The following is a 10,113-nucleotide window of genomic DNA, read 5'->3' as shown; positions in this document are numbered from 1 at the left end:
CTTTTCTTCGTCACTATTTGCCACCCGAGGTTCGTCAGGCTAGAGCCGATAAATTTTTAATCTTAAGCAAGGGAATATAAGTGCCCGGGAGTATACCCTTCACTTTAATTCATTGGCTAGGTATGCTCCGACTATGGTGGCCGATATGGGAGATAGAGTACATAGGTTTGTGAGTGGCTTGGGGCCACATTTGTTCAAAGACTGTTTGACAGCTTCACTCCAAGAGGGGATGGACATCTCCCGTATTCAGGCCCACGGCCAGAATTTAAAAAGGCAGCAACAGCCGCAGATGAGTGAGCGTGACATTGATAGAGGACAGAGCAAGAGATCCAGATCCGCCAGTGCTAGTAGTGAGTACAGAGGGGGTCAGCGACAACAGTATTCCAGATATTTGGGCCAGTTCGCGACGGGTGCACCTCCTCGGTTTGCGAGCAAGAGATTTGACCGCCCCATTTATTCCGGTCAGGGTCAAAGTTCGAGGGTCTTAGGTTCTCAGTTTAGAGGTGATCCTAGCCAGAGAAGACCACTGGTTCCTCGATGTAGTCAGTGCAGAAAGTTACATTCGGGCCCGTGTCGCCAAGGCTCAGATGCTTGTTATGTTTATGGACAGACTAGACATATGATGCGTGATTGTCCCTCGAGGTACAGTAGAGTTGGGGTTCAGCCCACAGGATCAGCAGCTGGTTCTTCCTCGTCTGTGCGCCCCATAGGGCAGACTCCCCAGATTTTCGTAGGTCGTGGTAGGGGCAGAAGGGGAGCATCCAGTTCAGGTGGTACCCATCCCCGTATGTATGCTTTAGCTGGACGCCAGGATCTTGAGTCCTCCTCGGATGTGGTTACAAGTATACTATCTATATTCTCCCATGATGTTTATGCATTGATTGATTTGGGTTCCACGTTGTCTTATATTACTCCTTATATTACTGACCGTATTGGGGTGAAACCCAAGCCAATTAAACCTTTCGAAGTATCTACTCTGGCTGGTGATCCCGTAATAGCGAGGCAAGTGTATAAAAATTGTGTGCTGGTGGTGTGTGATCCCAGACTACAGCTAATTTGATTGAACTAGAAATTTTAGATTTGATATGATTATGGGAATGGATTGCTCGGCCTCTTGTTATGCTAATGTGGATTGTAGGACAAAGATAGTCCGATCCCAATTCTCGAGAGAACCCGTGCTGGAATGGAAAGGTAATACAGCGTCCCCCAGGGGTAGGTTTATTTCCTACCTTAAGGCAAGAAAAATGATTGCTAAAGGCTATATTTATCACCTAGTCTAAGTTCATGACACCGAAGCAAAGACGCCGACTTTTCAATCCGTCCCGGTAGTAAATGAATTTCTGGATGTATTTCCAGATGAACTTTCAGGCCTTCCTCTGGAAAAAGAGATTGACTTTGCTATTGATGTGTTACTGGATACTAAACCGATCTCTATTCCTCCTTACCGAATGGCTCCTGTAGAGTTGAAATAGCTAAAGGCGCAACTGAAACATTTGCTCGAGAAGGGATTCATTAGGCCCAGTTCATCACCGTGGGGAGCACCTTTCCTATTTGTGAGGAAGAAAGATGGTTCCCTACGGATGTGCATTAACTATAGGCAATTGAACAAGGTGACAATCAAGAATAAATACCCGCTCCCAAGAATCGATGATTTGTTTGACCAACTACAGGGTGTCAAATGGTTTTCCAAAATTGATCTAAGATTGGGGTATCACCAAGTGAGGGTTAGAGAAGAAGATATTCCCAAAACAGCTTTCAGAACGATATATGGCCACTATGAATTTCGGGTGATGTCATTTGGGTTGACTAATGCTCCAGCAGTGTTTATGAATCTGATGAATAATGTATTCAGGCCCTTTCTAGACCTATTTGTGATCGTGTTCATCGATGATATCTTGGTATATTCTCGATCAGAAACAGAGCATGCAGACCATTTGGGTATTGCCCTTGGAATTCTTCGGACTCGAGAATTGTTTGCCAAATTTTCAAAATGCGAGTTTTGGCTAAATTCTGTAACTTTTCTGGGCCACATCATCTCAGCTGACGGTATTCGAGTTGATACTCAGAAAATAGAGGTTGTGAAGACTTGGCCAAGGCCCACAATGCCTACGGAAGTCCGTAGCTTTCTAGGATTGGCAGTTTACTATAGAAGATTTGTGAAAGGGTTTTCCTCTATTTCAGCATCATTGACGAAGTTAACTCAAAAATCAGCCAAATTTCAATGGACTGATGCTTGTGAACGCAGTTTCCAGGAATTGAAGGATAGATTAACTTCAGCCTTAGTCCTGACACTCCAAAAGGGCCAGATGGTTATGTTGTGTATTGTGATGCCTCTGGTGTTAGGCTAGGCTGTGTGTTGATGCAGCACGGTAAAGTCATTGCCAATGCTTCAAGGCAGTTGCGGAAACATGAGAAGAATTATCCAACTCATGACCTCGAATTGGCTGCGGTTATTCATGCACTAAAGATGTGGAGACACTATTTGTATGGCGTTCATGTTGATATTTATGCAGATCACAAGAGTCTTCAATATATTTTCAAACAGAAGGAGTTGAATCTTCGGCAAAGGCGGTGGTTAGAATTATTAAAGGATTATGATGTGAGTATTTTATACCACCCCGGAAAGGCGAATATAGTATCTGATGCACTTTGCCACAAATCAATGGGTAGTCTATGTGAGGTTCCTCCAGAGAAGAAAGAATTAATCTGTGAGCTTCACCAGCTAGGCAGTCTTGGAGTTCGTTTAATTGATTCAGGCGATGCAAGAATTGGTATTCACAACCCAACTGTTTCATCCTTAGATATGGAGGTGAGAGAGCGCCAATATGAAGATCCCCAGTTGGTCCACTATAGAGATACATTTCCTGAAAAAGAGAAGTTGCCATTTGAAATTTCTGCAGATGAAGTTCTTAGATACCGAGACAGGCTATGTGTTCCAAATATTGCAGGACTACATCGCCGGATTCTAGAAAAAGCTCATTATTCTCGGTATTTCATTCACCCAGGAGCGACAAAGATGTATCACGATCTTAGGCTAATGTATTGGTGAGATGGAATGAAGAAAGATATAGCAGAATTTGTAGCTCAATGTCCAAATTGCCAACAAGTGAAAATTGAGCATCAAAAGCCAGAGGGATTATTACAAGTCATGGAAATTCCAGCTTGGAAATGGGAAGTGATTAACATGGATTTCATTGTGGGTTTGCCTCGTTCTCAGCGAAAATGTTATAGCCCACATTTCATACGTTCGGAAATCTCGAGGTAGTCGTGATATGTTAAAGGCAAGATCATATTCCAAAATTATTTTAATATACAAGTTGTTACGAATATTATTTATGAACATTATTAGTATGGAAATATTGCAAAAGGCTAGGGGCAAAACGGTAATTTCACAAAGTGTTCAAGAATGTTCTTGGAGGACCAAAGTGTTCCAGAATCTTCTTGAAGGGCCATGTTGGCCGTGTGACATGTATGGTATATGCCTACATTTTTTTTTATGGGGACTAAAGCTTACATAAGAAGAAACTTGGTCTTCTTGGACCAATTTAAGAAATTTCAAGAAAAGAGGGAGAAAACTCTAGAAAAAGAAAGAAGAGGGGGCATGTGGCCATTTCATATTTAAAGGGGGCTACTTGAAAAGATATAGGGACCAAAGTTGGTATAACAAGACAAGTGGTCATGTTTAGTCATTTTAAGAAGCTTCTAGAGAGGGCATGTTCCCCTCACATGCTTGTGGAACTATATATATATATATATATATATATATATATATATATATATATATATATATATATATATATATATGAAGGAGTGGAAAAATTCTAGGTTATTCACCATTCAAGAAACAAGAAAGAAAGAAAAAAGGGAAGAGGGGTGTTCGGCCATGGTGTAGCCGAACATGGCCCATGGAAAAGTTGATCACAAAAAAATTATTCTCTTCTAGCTTTCCTACCAATTGGAACGTCCTCTTTAACATGGAAGAGTTGTTGGAGCGAACAAAACGTTCTTTGGTGGAATTTCAACTCTAGCCGGAAGTTGGAAAGCTAAGTGTAAGAGGTATGTATTCAATCTCCTTTACATATGTTATAGATGATTCATGCATGTTGGAGTGTGTAGAAATAAATGGAATTCATGAAATATGTTGTGGTGATGTGGCCGTGTGTGCAAGGTGTTGGCCGTGTGTGTGTGTGATGTCGTGTAAGAAAAGTGGATTGATTTTGTGTAGCATGTTGGTTGTTGTTGTTGTTGTTGAAATGTAATGTACAGAGACGGATGAAAAACTCATGAGAATATGCATGTAGTTGTTGTGGCCGAATGAAGGTTGATTTGGCAAGTTGTAGTGAATTGATTCTATTTAATATTTTAGTTGTTGTATTGTGAATTTCATGATGAAAAATGAAGGTTGCATGGCTTGAAATGAAGTTGTAGTCGTTATAGGGTTGTTGAAGAAGTTAATGCGTTACTAGCTTGGATTCTTGCATTGTATGAATAATGTTGTTAATGTATGGTTGTTGATATGGTTTATGAAATTAGAACAAGAGAAAATATGTTGTCAATGTTTTTATTGAAGTTGGAGAGGTTCAGGCGGCATTGTATGTTGATTGGGTCATTTTGAATATTGTAGTGTTGCTAGAATAATTGTTGACATTGTTGTTGGTTTGGCCGAGTTGAATTCTCGGATTGTATTGATAAATTGGCCGAGTTAGATTCTCGGGGATGGTATATTTACAGGGGAGGTGCTGCCGAAATTTCAGCAGAATATAAGTAAATTTATTTGAGAAGTTAAGACAAGTGAATGACGATAAATCTAATGATCATGTGAATTCTTTTGTATGTAGACTAGCAAGTTTGGACAAATAAGCGTAGCTAATAAGGCGTGGCACAGGTATGTAAGGCTTACCCGTTCTTTCTTTTGGCATGTCCTAGAGCCAAGTAAGGTATGACATGGTATACATCTTGAGGTTACTCTATTCTGTGATTCCGAGTTGGTTAATGATTCATATTCACCCTTTTTGATATGTCTCTATGATTTCTGAAGTTCTATTTAATATGTTTCTGAGTCTGCCTATGATTCTGATTTACTTCTGATATAAGTCTCTCTGATATGATTGAGTTGTTATACGATTGAGTGACGAAATAAGTATAAAGAGTTTTGTTTCTGAAAGAATTTTGTGAGTCTTAATGTCCCTAAACTTCGGAAAAGATCTCAGATTTGCTTTAAAACGCTTTTAGAACATTTTGTACTTCAAACATTTGTAATTTTCTCATACGAAGTCGGATTGGCCTGAAACTTGTTTCCTGAGCCTTCAGATGTCGGTAAGTATGCCTATCTCTCGAGTCTTGATTTATATGCATTTAGTTTCTCACTACTCTGCTCGTGCATGCCTCAATGCATCTTTCACCAAGTCCCGGGCCGGGTATGTTATCGTGCGCCCTCCACTGCATTGTTCACCGAGTTCCTCATTAGAGGGCCGGGTACGGTATATGTATATGATGATATGATGAGATGATGATATGTTATGGTGGCCAGGAGGGCATATAATGATTTGACTCACCTAGTCCCTCACTAGAGGGCCGGGTACGATATGTATATGATATGATATATATATATGTATATGTATATGTATATGTATGCATGATGATATGAAAGTATGATGATATGATTTTATCCACCGAGTCCCATAACGGGCCGGGTACGCTATGTAGTAATGATGTGCATGATTAATGTTTGGATGCAAGAGTTTTGGTACTCTGGACATTGTATAAGTTTCTGCACCCCTTATGCCAGTTATGATTCTTTTACTGTGATTCTTGCCTTACATGCTCAGTACATTTTTCGTACTGACCCTCTTTCTTCGTGGGCTGCATTTCATGCCACGCAGGTACACCCAGATGAGTTGAAGCTATTAAAGAAGATGTCCCAGCGGAGATGGCAAGCTCCATTTGCTCCTGGAGTGTTGCCGAGTCAGAGTATATGTGCTATGATTTCTGCTTGATGTTAGAGACTTTGCAGACAGAGTCGTGGGTATTGGGAGTCAGTCTGTCAGCGGCTCCATCAGCCGATGTATTCTTCTGTATTATATGATAAATTCCATATGTTTACAGATTTTGTTTGGTCTGAGTACTACAAAAGAAAATATTTCTGAGAGTATTTATTTTTATTTGTCATTTTGTTTGATAGAAAGTCTAGGGGACTACGTCTGTAATAAGAGTCAGTGGGTTCGCTCGGCTCCGAATATGGGGTCGGGTGCCCATCACACCCTAGTAAGGTTAGGGTGTGACAAAGTGATATCAGAGAAGGTCTGTCCGTGGGGTTGTCTGCACAGTCGTGTTCAGTAGAGTCCTGTTTATGGTGTGAAGCCGGCCACATTTATAAACAGGAGGCTACAGGGCATCTAGGGATTGTTGACCTTCTTTCTGTCCTAGATCGTGCGATAGAGCCAAGTCATAGGAAATGAAATTTCTTATGTAAGCCTTACATACGAGGGAAAAAGGTAAGTGGTGACATGGAAAGTCACAGGGATAAGTATTGACATATTTATTCTGTTATCTGAAGTTGGAAGCTCTGGGTGGCTGGAATATGTCATATATATATATATATATATATATATATATATATATATATATATGTGTGTGCGTGTGTGTGTGTGTGTGTGTCCTGTGAGGCATTGTTGGTATTTACCGGGCGCAGGTTTTGAAAGATAAGAATGGTAAAGGAGATTCTGCTAGAATTGTTGGGTACGCCTAATAGGAAGAAGTGTGGAAAGGTAATATCGTAAACGGACGACAAGTGGGGCGAGTTGTTTCAGAAAGGTTATGGATTTTGTATAACACGAAGAATAATAGCGAGAAAGGCGATTAGCAGTCCAGAGGATTCAAATGGATAACATTCAATGTTTGTTGGAAAATTCGGAGGAAGTCGACGATCAGTCTTGCTGTAGACTATGATGTACAAACGCTGAGTGGAAACCCAAACAGGCTGGTAACCGAGTATGCATAAGTAACGGCGATGAAGGTACGTTTGTTACCATTGGGACTCTGGGAACCCGGGACGGAAGGTAATTATGCATAAGAGTGAAAGGTGAACATTGAGGGTCGAAAAGGGTAAAATGGTAATTGTAAAAAGAAAAGACGTGTTACGAGAGTGTCCCGGAATCTGTAAGGCCTCGACTAGCCCCAAATCATGTAATAAAAGTCACATGAGAAAGCGGATGCGATTATATCAGTATTAAGGCACCAGATTCCATCAAAGTTTCGAGGTTAAGCGTGCTAAGGTGGGAGCAATTCTGGGAGGGGTGACCCCCTGGGAAGTATGCTGAAAGCTTTCACAAGTGTAGATCCAAGAGATAAATGAAAAGTTAGAATAACCTAAAGGGAACTAAAGTATACGAGACGGTTGGAGATCATAAGAGTTCGCGTAGAATGAGGCAGATTGGGTTGGTGAAAAGATAGGGGGGTGTATTACAGCTCTGGAATTAGGATAGGCTTGAATAGTGCTTGGAAGTATTTCGTGGACTAGTTGATAGTAACTATCTATATATATATATATATATATATATATATATATATATATATATATATATATATATATATATATATATATATATATATATATATATATATATATATATATAGGAATGAGGATATCCCACATATGCTTGTATCGGTGAACATGTGCGTCCCAGCAACCGGTGCTACGGTAAAGAAGGCACCAATTGAGTAAGGGTACAGAAGTTCAAGTGACAACAAGAATGAACGGCATAATGTTATAAGGAAGGCTGATGTTATCCTCTCTATAGGGTAAGATTGAAACATTCTGATATAGTGATACTTGAGTAAGAAAGAGAGTAAGTAAGTGGAAGGCAAAGAGACCAAAATGTCAGAAAAAGGTGAAAGGTAAGAAATCCCGATAAGGGAAGCCCGAGAGAAATTGCTGATAAAGCATGAGGCTACTTGGATAAAAACTCGAAGGTAGTTACGTAAGAAGAATAAAGTGTGGTAATAGGGAACAAGAGAGGAATGTGTGAGATCCGAGAAACTAATTTCAATAAGTAAGGCGAAAGGAATAGTGACGATGACGGGAGATGTGAAGCAAGAAAAGAATGATTAGGCATGGCGATGATGTTAGGAGATTAGGTCCTTAAAAGGTATGTAAAGGAATAGATGTGCAGCCATATTAATGTGGTTGCCTCAGATATAGAAGTGCCTTTTGGAGAAGATGATTTAAGAATGAAACGGAATTGCACGTTCAAAGAAAATTTCATGAACTTCAAGGCCGATGCCACAAATGGCAAAAGAAGAAAAGTGTCCGAGGAGGAAAGAACCTAAGGAAGGTTAAGGATGAAAGTAGGAAAAATATACAATGGGTTGGTCAAAGGAAAAGGAGAGCGTTTAGGCACAGGGCAAGTGAAAACCTCTAACCATAAGCGTAAGAAGGATACCGTAATGAGTTAGCAATAGGAACCCGATTACGCGCCAAGGAAATAATAAGGATAATGAGCTAACGTTTTTTATTTGGAAATTTATGATAGGGAATGAAAATTTATGCGAGATCTGAGAGATTTGGTCCTAGAAGAAATGGGAATGAAATGTAAGGAATGTACGTTGGAGACCGCTCGGTTATAGCGTCATGAATATAATTAAGGATTCAATTAGCAAGGACAGAGGAAGTATAGACTATAAGGATTTTATGCTAAGGGCAAAAGCAATTGGGCGCTCGAAAAGCATGGATGCGCAGCTGCGACACGAGCACATAGTTAAGGAGAATCACGAGTAAGTAAACTATAAACGAAGACTTCACAAAAGAACAATTGGCATATAGGGAGCCCCTTAAAGGGGGGGAGACCATATTATATTAGCTTATGAGAAATTACGACATTTTCAAACGCCAAGAAAGGAAATTCATTAGCTCAGGACCGGAGTTTGAAATATATCGACACATCAAAAAGATACATGGAAGAAGCGGGAACGAATTGACAATGAGTGTACCGTAAGGCCGACACGAAGGGAAAGAATAAAAGATACCTTAAGGAATGCTCCTTGCCAACATGAATTATGACGTGTTTATGTCATGATCTGAATCCCTCCTATCGGGCAGACTGGCGTCATACCTAAGTACGCAGTGATATGTTTTAAAAGGAGTAATAAAAGAGCAAGAAAATGCTTACAAGCTAAGTTTACAAAGAATAACGGAGAGGATGATAAGACTCAGAGGACATTTCGGACGACAACTCCTATTGTAATAGAGGCACCTGCGATCGGTGGTTTGGAAATTTTTGGAAGAAAGAAAGAACGTAGCAATTGTGAAGGAGAACTTATGTGAAGACCGAGGAGTTTGATTATAAAGAAGATAGTGTGGAAGAAAAGAAACGGGCATGAAGGAAAGGACGACTATAAGAAGGACCCCTCCCGAAGTGTTACAAGACCCTATAAGATTAATTGAACATTCGAGGACGAATGTTCTAAAGGGGGGGAGGATGTTATAGCCCGCATTTCATACGTTCGGAAATCTCGAGGTGGTCGTGATATGTTAAAGGCAAGATCATATTCCAAAATTATTTTAATATACAAGTTGTTACGAATATTATTTATGAACATTATTAGTATGGAAATATTGCAAAAGGCTAGGGGCAAAATGGTAATTTCACAAAGTGTTCAAGAATGTTCTTGGAGGACCAAAGTGTTCCAGAATCTTCTTGAAGGGCCATGTTGGCCGTGTGACATGTGTGGTATATGCCCACATTTTTTTTTATGGGGACTAAAGCTTACATAAGAAGAAACTTGGTCTTCTTGGACCAATTTAAGAAATTTCAAGAAAAGAGGGAGAAAACTCTAGAAAAAGAAAGAAGAGGGGGCATGTGGCCATTTCATATTTAAAGGGGGCTACTTGAAAAGATATAGGGACCAAAGTTGGTATAACAAGACAAGTGGTCATGTTTAGTCATTTTAAGAAGCTTCTAGAGAGGGCATGTTCCCCTCACATGCTTGTGGAACTATATATATATATATATATATATATATATATATATATATATATATGAAGGAGTGGAAAAATTCTAGGTTATTCACCATTCAAGAAACAAGAAAGAAAGAAAAAAGGGAAGAGGGGTGTTC

This window comes from Lycium barbarum, chromosome 1 (assembly GCF_019175385.1).
Source record: "Lycium barbarum isolate Lr01 chromosome 1, ASM1917538v2, whole genome shotgun sequence".
Lineage (NCBI taxonomy): Eukaryota > Viridiplantae > Streptophyta > Magnoliopsida > Solanales > Solanaceae > Lycium > Lycium barbarum.
The sequence above is the reverse complement of the archived record's forward strand: the minus strand, read 5'-3'. Positions refer to the sequence as shown.